The sequence below is a fragment of the Nyctereutes procyonoides genome, unplaced genomic scaffold (genome assembly GCF_905146905.1).
Source record: "Nyctereutes procyonoides isolate TBG_1078 unplaced genomic scaffold, NYPRO_anot_genome, whole genome shotgun sequence".
NCBI classification, from domain to species: domain Eukaryota; kingdom Metazoa; phylum Chordata; class Mammalia; order Carnivora; family Canidae; genus Nyctereutes; species Nyctereutes procyonoides.
The window spans coordinates 14,129,395-14,146,369 of NW_026575047.1; the positions used below are offsets into that span (position 1 = coordinate 14,129,395).

The window sequence follows — 16,975 nt, forward strand, 5'->3', positions numbered from 1 at the left end:
AAATGTGTGCAATTATAAATTAATTGAAAATATTTTCCCATTTTTGCTTTAAAAGACACAATAGTCATAATTTTAAGATAATAAATTTTTGTTATGGAAAGCTTTAAAAAATACAGATGAATAAAGTTTTATTTATTTATTTTATTTTTATTTTGTTTTGTTTCAAATTTTACCACTCAGAGGAAACAGCTATTGATAAATTCTTTCTGTTTTTTTTTCTGTTTTCCAGTGCTGTAAATATGGCATTTAAAGGTAGGGCTTTATGGTCACAGAGAATCAAATCCTACTGGAAACCAAATTCTACTGCTTGTGACCAGTATAGGCTTATCTAGTTACTTAAAATCTATGTCCCACTTTCTCTACATAAAATAGAAATAATATTTACTTCAGGGAGTGATTGTAAGAATAAAATACATAATAAAGCATGCCCCGAAATCCTTTTTATAATCCCTTTAAAATCTGTTCTTCATAATTTTGCATATATAGTAATCTGGTCAAAAGTTAAAATTTTGAACTTCTGGTGAACTCCTTCGTAAGGTTAAATGCTCTACTTTAGCAGAATCATAATTATTAAAAATGCAGTCCTCATTCTGAGCCAAATTCATCTTCTTTTATAACTTTTAATCATTATTCTTAGTATGTTACTTGGAAGTAATAGTGGATTTACTGACTCTTCTATGTGATAGCCATTCAAATATTTGAATACTGCTATTAATGCTATTTAGATATGACTTTTTTCAAGGTAAATATTCCCAACCTATCAGTCATCTCTTTTATACCTCATCTTCCAGACACTTCAGCATCACTTTCTTCCCCTCCAGACACATTCTAATTTGTTCATGTGTCTCTTAAAATTTGTATCTCAAAAAAAAAATTATAAAATAAAATAAAATTTGTATCTCAAGAGTCAAACATATATTATAGCAGATATTATTTATCAGAAAGTTTGTTAAGACTATCATTTACCAGACATCTGGATGGCTCAGTTGGTTGAGCATCTGCCTTTGGCCTAGGTCATGATCCTAGTGATGTAGGAATGAATTAGGGGTAGACAAGGCTAGGCAGGGAAAGGCCCCAGAGTCAGGCTTCTATCCATCTCAAGAAAACAGAGCTAAGACAGTAAAAATAACACCACCAACAAAAAAACCTGCCTCCCTAGCTCCAAAATGTTAGGGAATATCCCCCTTTAATGGCCACTAAGTAATCACAGAAACTCACCAGACTACAAAGAAATATGTCCTTAAGGTGTTATCAATAATCCCTGCTCAAACCAAGATGGCACAAGAATCTAAAGGCCTGACTAGCCTCACAGAAATCCCAGATGTGGAGAAGCATTATGGAGGAGATATTAACCAAAGAGGAGGGAACACCTTGTTTGGGCTCATGAAATTTACAAGAACATCTTATTTGTTATTATGATAGTTACAAGTCCACCATGTTTGTTCTAAATATAGACATGATATTTACAATCTAATCTGATATTAACAAGGCAGTTACCAAGTTCCCTGGTCAGTTTCCTATAAAAGACTGACCATAAAAGCCCTCAGTGGCAACCATGTTAGGACCCTTCTCACTTTTGAAAGCTTTCTCTGTATATCTGCTTAATAAACTTCTATCATTTGCTCACTTGCTGTTGTCCCTGAGATTCATTCTTTGATTCCATGAGACCAAAACCAAGCTCTCCCATATCGCTAGGGTACTGGGGTTGAGTCCTGCATTGGGAGACTTCTCCTCTCCGTGTCCCTCTGCCTGCCACTCCTCCTGCTTGTGCTCTCTCTTTCTGTGAAATAAACAAAATCTTAAAAAAAAAAAAAAAAGATGAGAACTTACCTTGATAAGATTACAAAAATTCTTAGTTTTACTTTAGAAAATGTCCAGGTACTTTATAATTTCTGTGTGAATGAATTATAAATAATATTAGATAAAGAAGTTTACAAATAGCTGGTTGTAGGAAGGCAAGTTATTAACTGATTTTTCAAGCAAGAAGCATGCGACTTTGAATGGGGACACATGGCTGGAGGAGGTGAGTAAGGGTTGTAGAATTGCCAGGAAAATGATCACAAGATACCAATAATCACTCACCAGACTCCAAGATCTTATGAATCCTAATAGGAATTTTTAAAGACCGTTGGGGATGATTGTGTTTGTCAGAACAATCAAAGCAATATTCCAGTTTTGAAAGTGCAAAAGAAAGGTGCATCTCATATGTACAGCCTCATTCACCTTGGTTCTTGGGGTCATCTGTGTAATCAACTCTTCTGGACTTCAAATATTCTTTATCTGCTCTGCAAACATCACTTTCCTGCTTGTCAAATTCAATTGGAACTGAGCAAATACATCCAACTCCATTCAATTCAGGAATTTTGTCAATGCTTCTCTCCAAACATGTTGTCCAAAATTGAATAAAAGAATCTGGGTAATTTTATTAGCACAGAGTAGAGTGAAGGGAAACTATTACTTTTCATATTTAGGAAAATCTGTTTCTCTTAATGTAGTCTGAGATTTTGTTCTGTTTTTAGAGTGTGTGTTTCCACCCAAGTGCTTCATGTATTTTTCAGCAAGGCCCCATTTATTGCTAACTCTCACCTGGGTTCTTAAGACTTTTCCATAATATGTTTTTTTTCATTTCCTTCCTTTTTTTCCCTTATCCATCACATACAAAACTCAATTTGAAAGGATGAAGGAAGATAGAACAAGAAAGAACAAGGAAGTAGGACCACAGAGTAGTTCATTTATTTAAACACATATTTATTACACAACTGTGACATGATTGGAGTTATTTTAGGCATTACAGATATGGTGATGCATTACACATTTGTTATCCTAGACACTTTAGGCCTTTAAACTAATAATTCTCAATAATTCCATGAGATAACTTCAATGCTTTCATGGAGAGCTGTGATTCAAATGAAATTAGAGAAGAAATGTAGAAGCCAACACACAAGCAAACTCCAGTTTGCGCAGTCACTGGTGGAGGAAGAAGCTGGGTGGAACCTAGTGTAAAAACAAAACTGGTCCATGGCATCCTTCAGGCTTGTCTGGAAGGATAATTGGGATGATGACAATGTAGAGGATGACTTCTCCAATCAGTTACAAGCTGAACTAGAGAAACATGGTTGTAAGATGGAGATCTCATAGCATCCAGAAGAAGAGTTGAAGCAAACTAAACGTGAAATGTTTATTAAATTCTAGAACAGAGAAGCCAGGATGAGACACTAAAAATATGTTTATTTCATTACCTGTTTGGATTTTTTTTTGTTTTTGTAACAAAAAAATAAATGTTTTGATCTAAAAAAAAAGTCACAGTTTAATCAGTGCCATTTTTTTATTCAAAGAATTTTAATTATTGCAATGCACAGTTTTTACATATGCAAATAAAAAGTTTTAAAACATGAAAAAAAAAGAAAAGGAATACAGAACAAAATGAATATTGTGGAAATAAAATCAATAAGATTCAGTAACTCGATGAATCAACACTAAAGGAATATAGGAAGAGGAAAAAGCCCAAATTCTATTTTTTTTCTGGAGAACTTTTAGATTTCAAGAACTTTGACAGTTTTATCTTATTTTTTTGTATTGTTTGACTCATGATATATCCACATGTGTTAGTTCTAATAAAACTAATAATATTACATTTTAATATGGGACTCCTCTCAGAAAGAAAAAAAGTTGAGTCTATTTTGCAATAGGCATTTAGTGGTAGTGCTGCTTACTTCAACTTAGAAAGAGTAAGGTGGAAACAATATCAAATACAAAATGTCTCATGTCAGTTTATGCAGTTACTTGCTTTTGTGCTAAAATACACACACAGGACACCTGAGTGGTGAAATTCTTGGGTTCCATTCATATATATATATTTTTTTAATTTTTATTTTATTTTATGATAGTCACACACACGAGAGAGAGAGAGAGAGAGAGAGAGAGAGGCAGAGACACAGGCAGAGGGAGAAGCAGGCTCCATGCACCGGGAGCCTGATGTGGGATTCAATCCCGGGTCTCCAGGATCGCGCCCTGGGCCAAAGGCAGGCGCCAAACCGCTGCACCACCCAGGGATCCTTGGGTTCCATTCAGATCATGATCTCTGGGTTGTGAGATTTAGCCCCAAGGCAGGCTCCACATTCAGCACAGAACTTGATAGGATTCTTTCTCCTTCTCCTTCTGTCCCTCCCACTTGTGCTCTCTGTCTCTTTCTTGCAAATAAATAAATAGATCTTTAAAAAATGAAATAAACGCACATAAAATTTACCATTTTACTTATTTTTTTTTTTTTAAAACAAGTTTTTTTTTTTTTTAATTTTTTTTTTAATTTTTATTTATTTATGATAGTCACAGAGAGAGAGAGAGAGAGAGAGAGAGAGAGAGAGGCAGAGACATAGGCAGAGGGAGAAGCAGGCTCCATGCACCGGGAGCCCGACGTGGGATTCGATCCCGGGTCTCCAGGATCGCGCCCTGGGCCAAAGGCAGGCGCCAAACCACTGCGCCACCCAGGGATCCCCCATTTTACTTATTTTAAGTGTACAGTTCAGTGGCATTCATTACGTTCAGATTGTTGAACAACTATCACCACCAAACATCTCTAAAACTTTTTCATTTTCTGAAGCTGAAAATTTATATCCATTAAATAATAATTCCTCATTCCTCCTTCCTCAAGGAACCTGATAATCACTATTCTACTTTATGTCTCTACAAATTTAACTATTATAGGTTCTTCGTGTCAGTGGAATCATACAGTATTTGTCTTTCTGTTTTTGGTTTATTTTACTTAACATAATGACTTCAAAGTTTACCTATATTGTATCATGTATCAGAATTTCATTAATTTTTAAGGCTGAATAATATTCCATTTTATGTCTATACCACATTTTGTTTATCCATTTACTCTATGAAGTACATGTAGCTTGTTTTCACCTTTAGGATACTACAAATAATGCTGCTATAAATATTGGTGTACAAATGTCTGCTCAAAGGTCTGCTTTCAATTTCTGGGATATATATATATTATGGAATTGCTCGGTCATATGTCTATTTCCATTCCTAAATCCTTAGCAGATATAAATGTGTTTAATCACTTTCTGACTATTTCCACTTAAATGTCTAATAGATATTTTAAACTTAAAATATTTGAAACATTCATTCTGTCTTCCATACCTCACACCAGTTGTTATATGTTTTAGGAAATGACCAGGCCATGAACTGCAGTGACACAGAAACATTGGAACCAATCTTCAGTGCTCTATTTCCTTCACAGAAGGTACTTTATCAGTAAGTCTGCCCCTAAAATAAGCAAGAATCCATCCACTTCTGTTCCAACTCATCCTGACTTCATTTATGTTTTCTGTTTATACTTTTACTCTAATCTGAGTCACACTAGTCCTATTCTTTCACTTGGACTTAGGAAAATATCCTCCCAATTCTTCTTTGTTCCTACTCTCGTAGATTATTCACCTAAGATCCATTCCTCACTCACTTTAAATGCTGCTGTAACTTTCCCTCCCACTTAAAAATTCCAAAATCTCTACCTTGGCCCCTTGTATGAATGGACCCTGTCCCCCTTCTCCAAGACCATCGTAACTGATTTTCTCTATTCTCTGTACTTTTTCAGATATGCTGCCTATGAGATAATTAACAGAAACTTTTTTTAAAGTTACTTTTCCCCCTTTGTTCTTCATAGTTTAGCTGTTAGCTTTCTTTACCTTCTTTAATTTTTGGATGTTTACTGTTGTTTGAGATGGTAACCTGTCCATGGAACAAATCATAATAAGCCAAGTCTGTCAATTTCTTTCCAATTCCTTTTATATATGTAATGCATTAGAACTGAGTAATCCAGTCTTGGCCAACAAGGTTTTAAGAAATATACTGAGGGACTTCTGAGTAGGATATATATATTTTTTTCTTCCTGAACAAAATAGAAATGAGGAGAAGAAATGTTATTTCTTCCTATCTTGGAAACTGTTGTATAAAGACATGATGTTTTGAAAAGTAGCAATTATCTTATCAGAGTATCAGTCTAAGGATAAAAACAAACAACAACAACAACAAAACAATATACTAGCAGAAAATGTTTAAGTCATTAATGCTAGCATCTGAACCAACTTGAAAAATTTTGAAATGTAAAATTAAATATATTTTCTTGCAGAAGAGACTATGGCAAATATCAGTTGCTGAATAATAAATCATCTTAATATTTAATGCCTTTGGGATGCCTGGGTGGCTCAGTGGTTGAGCATCTGCCTTTGGCCCAAGCATGGTCCCAGTCAGTCCCAAGATTAAGTCCTACATTGGGCTCCTTGTGAGGAGCCTGCTTCTCCCTCTACCTGTATCTCTGCCTCTCTCTGTGTATCTATCATGAATAAATACATAAATAAATCTTTAAAAAAATTTTAGTAGCTTAAACAGCAATTTATTTTCACTCAAGATTGCACAGGTTGGTTCTCTGGTTCTCTTGATCTGGACCAGGCTTGACTGATACTGCCTGGGCTCAATCAAGCATCTGTTACCAGTGGGAGATCCTACATTGTGTGAATGGAGACCTGGCTTCTTGGATTCCTTACAAAGATTTATGTGAGGATCAGTTTTCAATAAAGACAGCCAGAATGAAAGTAGTGAGCACAAAGCCATTTGTTAAGGTCAATACCCTCTCTAGATGGGAGCTGAGGATGACCTCGAGGGGTCAAGTGCACCAGGCTTTGAAGTGCCTTCTCTTTCATTTTCATGCACAGGTCATAGGTAGGGCAATCTCCCACTGAGGTTGTTTCCGGGTGAGCTTTGAGCCCTACAAGATTCTTGCTGGAACCATCATGCCCATTTTCACCCATGGGCTGTGTGTGTGTGTGTGTGTGTGTGTGTGTGCTGAAACCACAAGGTAAACATGTTATAATGAAGCTATAGGTTATTTTAGGACGACAGACTGGAAAGGGAGCTCATGCTTTCTGCATCTGCTGTTCTTGATCTGATAATCCTGGGAAAGCACAAACCACTGTTACCACCATCTTGTCTTCAGTTCATTATCTAGCTAACATGCCTACTCCATCATATTCATGGTCTTCTAACAGGTCAGTTGCAGCTCAGCTCAGCTGATCTTGGCCCATATCTGTGGCCAAAAAACTGAATCAACTAAGTTCCCCAGAATTTTTATCCTCCAATAAGATACTTCGGGCTTGTTCTCATGGAAGTACCAAGATTCCCAAGAACATGAGTAAGGTGTCAAAGCCTGACACAGGAACTGACACAAAGTCACTTGTGCCATATTCTCTTGGCCAATGGATGTTGTAAAGCTAGTTCCTATTCACATGAAGGGGAAATAGGTTCCACCACATGATAGAAAGAGTTGGAATATAATATCACAACACACAGAGACAGGGAGAGGGGAGCACTGCAACCACTTTTGTAATCAGTTTACCAGGGTTATTGTTGCCTGTGATTTGCCACAGAATGTCCTCACACTCACAACTAGGCAGTTCTTTCCTTGGCTTTTGCCATAAGTGACTCCTTGTATTTTTCAGTTTGCCATTTAAATGTTATTTCCTCAGAAAGACTTTTGTATAATTTTTCCAATACCCCTATTCTCTCCATCACAAGTTATTCTATTTCCCTCATTAGAGTATAAGTTCAGTGAAGCTAGAGATTTTATTTATTCATGTCAACACTATGTATTTCCTATTTTATGGCAAGTACTTGATGTCTTTTGGTTGGTTGAATGGAAAAAAGAATAAATGTACAATCACTGTAATAAGTGGAGTGAATTTTTTTTTTTTACCAAATCTGTTTTATGTGTTCAAGAGAGTAGAGTTTATTATTATTAGCTTAGGAAAAGGTAATGAGGGGAAAAAAACATCATGAATCTCAATCTATTTTGTCAGTCTTTCTTCAGTTTGTGTGTGTGTGTGTACATATGATGCATATGTAGTATATATATTTATATAATACATATAATGATAATTATATATGCATATGAATGCATATATATAATTATTATTTTGACAAATCAGAACAAATAAATCCTGTGCTTTTCTATTTCTGAGATATGGTCTAAACATTTTTCCCTGCATGGAATATGTATACACCATTTCCTATTTTTAATATTTTTTCCTCTTTTATTGACCGTATCAAATGCCATATCTTTTAAGAAAAGCTTTTGGGTTCCAACTAAGTATATTGGCTTCCTCCGATAGATCCAATAGATCACTGTACTGCTCACTTTGTATCTCTATTGTGGCATTTGCTTAAAATATGTTTTTACCTTTCTCAACCTTTATTATATCCCTGGAAATTGGTTTGCAAGTTTCTGAAAGTCAGAGTCTGTCTTATTCTTTCAGTTACTATTATTTTCCACATGTATATAAAAAGTTATCAGTAAATATTTATTAACTTGAATTAAAGTATGTGATTTTTTTGCTTTATATCATAGGATGAGTATCTGATTCAAACTTGAAACTAATTGTAAGGTAAAATGCAGGCTGTTTTTTTTTTTTTTCTTTATTGAATTTGACTCTGCTACTTATCACTTAAAATCCCTGTGTGATCTCTAAATGAGCTGCCTACCTTTTGTAATTTTGCAACTATATTGCTTAGGCACATCAGTACAATAGGCTAGATTTTTTTTTCCCTATCAATTGTTTAAAGCTTGTTCTATGTCTCTGCTTCTGTTGGCTTTGTCTTCTTCATTGTATCTTATTTCCCATCGTGCTACCTTCCAATCACTGAATTCCATTCCCACTGGCTCAGTGCTGGGACCTCTTCTTTCCCAATCTCCCAGAACCTTCCAAGATAAACACCTTCAATTACAACCACTCCTCACCTCTTCAACAGAGGCCCCTAACAATAAACAACTTACTCAATACGTAGTTGAAAAATAATTCTCAGACGAGCTTAGTGTAACAGAGAACTGGGATGTAATATGGCTTTTACTCTTTGAACTCCCATTAGTTTTCACATTGTAGAGAAATAGACTCCTTAATATTACCCCTAAGTGTAACTTCAGCAGTGTGATATCTAGCAGATAAATGTTCTGTAATATTAAATATATTTCATCATTGTACTAAGAAACCACTTCAATAGTACAGCAAATGAAACACCACTATGTCAAATTAAAGGAACCAATAAAGAACAAACACTATATAGAAGAGCATTATTTTTGTGATTTTGTTTTTAATTTTCTTAAGTCTTACTGCATAATTTACAAATTTGTACTAATGATGTATCTCCTCTACTTTAAGCCTTCTAATGCTGGTATATCTTGTTACACTGATTTTTAAAAGAATCTGAACTTACAGATCACCTATAAAATATGAGAAGTGCTAAATATATTTTTTTTATTTAATATTATACATGAACCACACTACAATGCCTTACATTAAGGAAAAGGCAACATTTTAGAGGCAGGGAATTTTAATTATATTGCCATAGTTCATATAACCAGTTATATACATCTAAATATAAGACCAATCTCTTACAGGTTTAGACATAGCTTTTATCAATTCTGTGAAAAGTTGAACATTATGAATCACTTACAATCATATTTTTAGAAGGGGAAAAGAGTGACAGTACTTGCTGAACCAGAATGACTATCAAAGTTCAAAAAGCTGGTCATATTCTTTTAACCACAGGCCAAACTTATTTAAATCAGGACTGTCCAAAAGAAATATTCTATCAGGGATTCATGATCTGAATTCTGATGTATGCGGTCAATTTAAATATGGTACACATGAGGGGCACCTGGGTGGCTCAGTCAGTGAAGTGTCTGCAGAAGCTTCGGCTCAGGTCATGATCCTGGGGTCCTGGGATCCAGCCTGATGTTAGGCTCCCTGCTTAGTGAGAAGTCTGCTTCTCCCTCTCCCTCTGCCTCTCCCCCTGCCCATACTTTCTCTCTTGCACACACACACTCTCTCAAAGAAATAAAGAGATAATTTTTTAAAAAATATGGTACACATGAAAAAAGTCATGAGACATTTTTGTTTTGTAATACATAAAGCAGTGATCAACTATTACTTCCTTTAACAGCTTTTTCAAGGTAAGCTACTAAGTCTGTGTTTTCCCCTGTCTCCTCAATGTCAGCAAAGACCATTTTTTTCCAGGGATGTACTTTCTGGGATTCTCCAAATACTCCATCAGTGTCTTCTCTACTCAGGTAATGCTTTTGTTCTTGTTGGCATCCAGGTTAAGAAAATCCAGAGGCCTGACCTGTCTTTTGCCCAAATAAACGATGGAGATTTGGCCCAGTCTTGTGCTTGCCTCCTTTTTCCATGTTATGGCACTTTTTACACTTCTGGACAAAAATCCTCTTGCTCTTGTCGATATCATCCATTTTTAAATCACTCTTTCACCTCATGGGAACAAAAAGGCCTACCTGCAAGCCAGATGCCCTGCTCTCTTGAGAAACACTGGGATATTTTTTTTATTTCAATTAGAATATTTATAAAATATATTTACAAAAATTTATTTTTTAAGATTTTATTTATTTATTTGAGAGTGAGTGAGAGAGAGCATGAGCCGGGAAGAGTGGGAGTTGTAGGCTCCCCACTGAGCAGGGAGCCCAATGAGGGGACCAATTCCAGGACACTGGGATCATAACCTGAGCCAAAGGCAGATGCTTCACTGACTAAACCCCCAAGGTGCCCTTAACAAAGATTTAAATGTATAATACAAATGGGAAAAAGTATTCCCATGCCATTCAAATATTATTTTGAGACAACTGGAAAACAAACAGGTATTAAATACTAAAAAAAGAAAAAGATGTACTATGGGAGGATTAAGAAGAGTTTCTTTGTGTTTGGACAGAGAGTTCTACACGGTCTCTTCTTGGTATTTCTACACGGAGGTCATTGTCTACTTGCCCTATTAGCTGCTAGCTGTACTGTAGAAACTGGAAACCCAGTGCTCTCTTCTCTGTTACTAAAAGATGTGTGTGTAAGCATGAGTTTGAGGGAAATAGGCTGAGTTGGAAGAGGGTAAGAGAAGAGGAAGAGGTAAAAGGTTGAATGACTTTAAACAAATCTACCACAACACATGTAAAATAGAAGTGTCAGAAAAGTAGAACATGCTATAAACCATATTGTGAAGTTGTGAAAGAATAAAAAAGTCTGTTTTTTGAATAATTGCTCTCTCTCTCCCTCCCAACATCTCTCTCTCTCTTTCTTCCTCTCTCTCACTCTTTCTTTCTTTCATACACACACACATACGACTCATAGGCTTCCATTCATGAAATAGTAGACTAGAATGCTCAGAGTAGATCTGATCATTGTGATGTCTTGCTGGTGGTGTTCCTAGCAGTATCTCCCCTATCCAGTGTTTCCCACAGTGCTTGATGACAACCTCTGGGAGATTATTTATTTTTCTTTATTTTCCTGGAAGAAATCTGGAGCAGGCATATAGGGCATGGGGAATATATCCTCTGTGGGGGTAGGACACTTTACCAGCCTCTTCTCCGTTTATAGAATATTGGCAGGCCAAAATGTAAAATCAAATGATCCTAGTCTCTTTTAATCCAGAATGGTGGCTCTGTTGGTAGTATAATTCTTTAAAACTGTAATGAACTTGTGTAAATATTAATTTTATTACAGTAAACTTAATTTCCTATAGTTGCATCCATGATCCTTTTCCATATGCAACTCTATCTCTAAATTAAATTATAGGTTACTTAAATTTCCAAGCTTTATCATAAGAGGTACATCATTAGTTTCTTTTTTTCTGAGCCCTTTTGCCCAACTGGAAAGAATTACTGGCTGTTGCTCACTTAATTGATTTCAACAAGATTATGGAGGCTACACTCTTAATTTTTTTTAAATCAAAGGCTAAATTCTAATTGGCCTTTGTCACTCAAAACGTGTCTCAAATTATCTCTTATCAGTTGGATAGGAGAAATATGCAACATCTTTTAATCCTCTATGCCCCAGAATTTCTGGATTTTTCTCTCTTCTTTTTTAACATTCCTTGCTCAATGACCAATCCCTTTATACCTTATATTTCTTTCTTGTTTTATCTTTCTTATCTTTCTCTCATAGCACTATTTTCAAATGCAGGTAATAATGGTTGAGAAAGATAGTCCATGAGCCCATTTGCTTAATCAATTGCCTTTTAAGTACCTTCAGGTATCAGTTTTACCAAATTGTTTGTCTCTGGAGTTCCTTCAGCCTCTAATAATAAATTTCTGCAGCCTAAAGCCTGACCCCAAAGCAAAAGCCAAATGGTTTAAAAAACAGTTTTCTATTTCTGATAACTAATTCCTTTATCAGAAAGTTTTTGCTAAGCTAAGCTGTGGCATCAACAGATCTGACAGTTTCAGAATCTTAGTGGGAGAAAATGTCTACTTCTTTTTCTTGTTACATGTTAGTTATGAACAGTCTACCTCTTTGTTCTACCTCCTTCTTAATCCAGAGTTCAGAGTGAAGAGGCAGCAGCTCCTAAGTACATGCTGGCCTAATGGCAGAGAAGGGAGCTGTAGTAGAACCATGAATTGACTCTTCAATCTTTTTTTTTTTTTCCATTTTAGAATCAATGACATTTATGGAAGATAACTCTACACAAACCAGACACATTAGGAAGTTTGGGCAGTTTCATATGGGAACAAAACGAAATGAAAACAGTAGATTCTAAAAAATTATCAGCTGCTGCTGAATAGCTAACCACATGATACCATCAAATTTGACTCAGCTGGCCACATCTGTCAATACATTTGTTATGACCAACTATATAGTAGATAATAAACCAATGCCTGGATATCCTAACATTTCCATAATGGCCTTAAGGAATAATTTTACATGGAGCACCTTAGCAATATAATCCTATCATTATTTGTGAGCAAAAGCCAACTGCTGCATTCAGTGCCAGAAGTAGTATTGTAACGGCTCTTCAATCTTTTACTCAGAATTTGCAAGTATTACCTTCATTCAGATTTCATTATCCCAACTGTTAAGGACTAAATTGTGCCCCTCTTCCCCCAAAATATTGAATCCCTAACTCCCAGCATGGTTGTGTTTAGAAATAGGGGCTTTAGGGAGGTGATTGAGGTTAATAGTCACAAATGTGGGGGCTCCATTCCACTATGATTGGTGGGTGTCCTTACAGGAAGAGAGGGAGAAGAAAGATGCTGAGGAAAGGCCGTACAGACAGCTGTCTGCAAGCCAGAAAGAAAAGTCTCATCGGAAATCCAACCTTAAAAAAAAAAAAAAAAAAGGAAATCCAACCTTGATCTTGGATTTCTAGCCTCCTGAACTGTGAGAAAATACATTTCTGTTGTTTCAGCCTCCCAGTCTGGGTATTTTGTTGTGGCAGCCCGAGCTGATTAATACACTAAGTAAGTAGGTTACATGCTCAAACCTGACAGCAGTGGGATGGGGAAGTATATTCTCCTCCAGAGAGTCAGTGACTACACATGGTGTTAGGCAGAAATATATGAACCACATTAGAGCAGAACAGCAATCGCTGTGAACAATAATACAATCTTTTTTTTTTTTTTTAATCTGGTTACTGGTGAAGAGGAGACGGGTTCTAAATTTGGCTCTAGTTTTCATTCATTTAGTGTGTTAGTTCTGACTGGTCTTTATTATCTGAACTAGTTTAATGACATTCTAAGCCACTAGTATCTATGAACTTTTTAATGTGTAAAAATGATGAAAATAAAACAAAACAAAAAAAGGGCTCTAAAAAATGAAAAGAGAAAATGATACTTTTAAGCAAAATTATTAAAAACACATTTCGGATCTGTATTTATTAATATGGAGCATTGGCTGTGAAAATGTGAATTGTGGATACATCTTTATTTGGATTAGATGCTTGGCATCTCAGTATTAAAGAGTTTTACATGCTGTGTTCATATTTTGATATTTACTGTGTTGTTACCTATTAGTAAACACAGGTATGTAAATATCAGTCAATTATGGTCCTTGCTTTCATCAAAGGTTTGATATTAAAGAAGAGGAAAAATTTAAATTAAGAAGATTGAATAATAAAAGCAGAAACAAGAGATAGATCTTCAGAGGTGGTAAAGATGGGTATTCCAAGAAGAAAGGAATAATGAAAACTAAAATAAATCATAAGACTTTCTTTCATTGATTTAAGTAGAAGTAATGGGGTGCTGTTAACTACTCATCTGTCTTAAAAAAATCTTATACTGGGTAATTCAATTTTCCAAATACTTGGGCATGGAGTGAGTGGTACTTCTCTCCCACGCTATTGTAATTAGGACATTAGGACCACTTGCTTTCTTTTCATCCTGACCTTACTGGCACCCTGTGGCATTTGATGGTCATTGGTTTAAGGCAGGAGACACGAGGGGGGTACTGATGGTCTATATTTGTAAGGTCTAAACAGCCATATATTGCTATATATAAAGGTGAGAATGTATATCTGATTATACACTTTTGCTATTTCAAAACTTGCCTCTAGCATCGAGGGCTATGGTTTGAAATCTTGGCATGTGAACAGAAAAAGGCTTCATGAAACTATTTCAAAAGCATTGCTGAGGTTTAGTAGAAGCTCCAGATTCCCTATGGATTCTCCAGAGGAATTGTACCTCTGTGTTGATCTGATTTCCATATAAAACTTCCTCAATAGTTTTCTTTTGAAAAAAAGATATCCATAGCTGAAATGTGTTTGAAAACCATGCATAAAACTCTTTAACATTCTGGATTTTTGTGGTCTGTTTCCTCTTCTTTCCTCCCTGTATCCATGCAAAACAACCTTGAGACATTCCGTCGATTTTCCATCGATTTCATTTGAAATGTTTCCTTTGGGGATGCCTGGGTGGCTCAGCAGTGGAGCATCTGCCTTTGGCTCATGGAGTCCCAGGATCGAGTCCCACATCGGGCTCCCTGCGTGGAGCCCGCTTCTCCCTCTTCCTATGTCTCTACCCCTCTCTCTCTCTTTCATGAATAAATAAATAAAATATTTTCTAAAAAATGAAATGTTTCCTTTGCCTGGATACTTTCTTCCACCTATAACCTCTCGGCTTTAGGTCACACCACTTATCACACTGTCCCATGTTCATTTACGTAACAGGATGGAGAAAAAGTCCCAAGGGACCATAGAGCAGAGATGCAGGAACCAATTTGATAGTTGGGAATATGCCTCATTGGTAGCAGAGAGGTTTTTAGGGTCTGGGTAATAAGTAAGAAGCAAATCTCCAATGGCCAATTCTCCACTAAAAGCATTTAAAACTGGATTAAATTGTGAGATAGATGTGACAGTTCTAAAACCTCTGGAGGTCAGCTTTGTGTTGGCTATTGCATATATGCTGCCTGGCCTTGGCCCAGATGGCTAGTAGTTTAAGCTTTGGTCAGTGTGGAATTTTATGATTTCAAAGCAAAGGGGCTCAGAGATTGAAAAGTGAGGCGCAGAGAAGTCAGTACAATGCGGTATTAAAAAAAAAAAGGAACCTTAAAACATCAATTGATCTTTCCTCCTATCTCTAAATTGAATAGTCCCTAAATTATCTCCTGTTTCTCTCCATCTAACCAGAAATAAAAATCTATGGACTGTGTGTTTCTCTGCCTAGAAATCTCATTAGAAATCTACAGACCGAAATCTCTTCTTCATGTCTCTCATTTTAAGCTGAAGTTATTTCTAGCTTCAGTGAAGATAGCAAACAGCTGTTCGTCTTCTTAAAGCTCTCCATACATTTCACAACAACTCGATTAAACAATCCTTCCTGTCTCTACCTTGAGCTATATCCGATTATATTTTATTATTATTTTAGGATTGGCATTTATCTTATGCAATTAGCCTCTTTTTCATATTAATGCTGTATGACTCTCCACAAGGAGTTTTGTAGGTCATAACGTAAGCCAGTGCATCATGAAGATGAATTGCTACGAGTAGGGGAAAAAATAGCAAAAAGTAGGATTGACAAATAGCGAAAGAAAATGGTTAGGTCAGGTTAGCTAATGAGCCAAGAAAGTGAGAAAATATATTTACAGACTTTTTTCCCCCTTATGCATCCATAAAGTATCTTCATTAAACAACCTGGGCTTGCTAATGTGTAATAGGAAAAAAATGCTGAGAAACATTTTACTTTCCCTAATTATCAATTTTATCCTGGCAACCATCTACTAAAACTACAAATAAAAAAGAGCATGATTTGTTTCTCCTACAGTTGGCTGAATATAGTTACATTAAAAATAAAGTGTTATTGACATTAACTTCAGAAGATAAAGATCCAAAGCAGAGATTTAACCAGAAAGTGATTAAATTCTGTGGATATAGATGACGGGTCCTGTGTCTGAAAGATTTTTATATTGACTCTTGTTATGGACCTTGTTCTAAAAGCTCCCTAAATAAATCACTAGAAGTAATCTAAGGCAATGGGTAATGGAGATGCTACTTTTGCCGCTCAAGGGTAAAATATTTGTTTAAGAAATAGGTGTGCTAGACTTCCCTGAGACTCTTTTTCCATAATTAATGAGTTGATTAATTATATGTGTACCATGAACGATGGTGTCTGGATAATGATTACTGACCCATATGCAGCTCCCAAACCACAGCGAACTTCAAAAATTCAATTACAAGGTCCAGATGCTGTATATTGCATATGTAAACTGTTTCGGGAAGGAAGATTGCATATTAATAACGTCGTCTATGTGGGTTATCTCTGCAGCCTAGTGACTATTCTGCAAAAAAAAAAACTTCTTGGAAAAAGCAAAAGGTATACAGAAACTGAACTGTTTCAAGTTTATTTCACTTTTTAGATACATTATAGCTTCAGTCACATCATCATTAGTATTTTATTCTGAGTATTAAAATCTCTTAGATACTTTTGTTGGAGATTTCTGATTTAATACATTACAGTGATTAAAAAACAAAACAAAACAAAACATGCATTCTTGACATCTTAAAAGTATTATGTCATTTTTATGTGCCCAAAAGGACTTCCTTCTGATTCTATAGAGTCCAGAACAGTAACTGGTATTTCTTAGAAAAATGCAAAAGGCAACAATTTATTTAAAAACGAACAAAAACAAAAATTTATTTAAAAACGAACAAA

At 35.7% G+C, this 16,975-nt stretch overlaps 1 pseudogene; it reads right to left on the reverse strand.

Moving 5' to 3' along the window:
- Window positions 1–9,976: 9,976 nt before the first annotated feature.
- On the reverse strand, window positions 9,977–10,303 carry LOC129510582 (cytochrome c-like; annotated as a pseudogene).
- Between the last annotated feature and the right edge of the window lie 6,672 nt (window positions 10,304–16,975).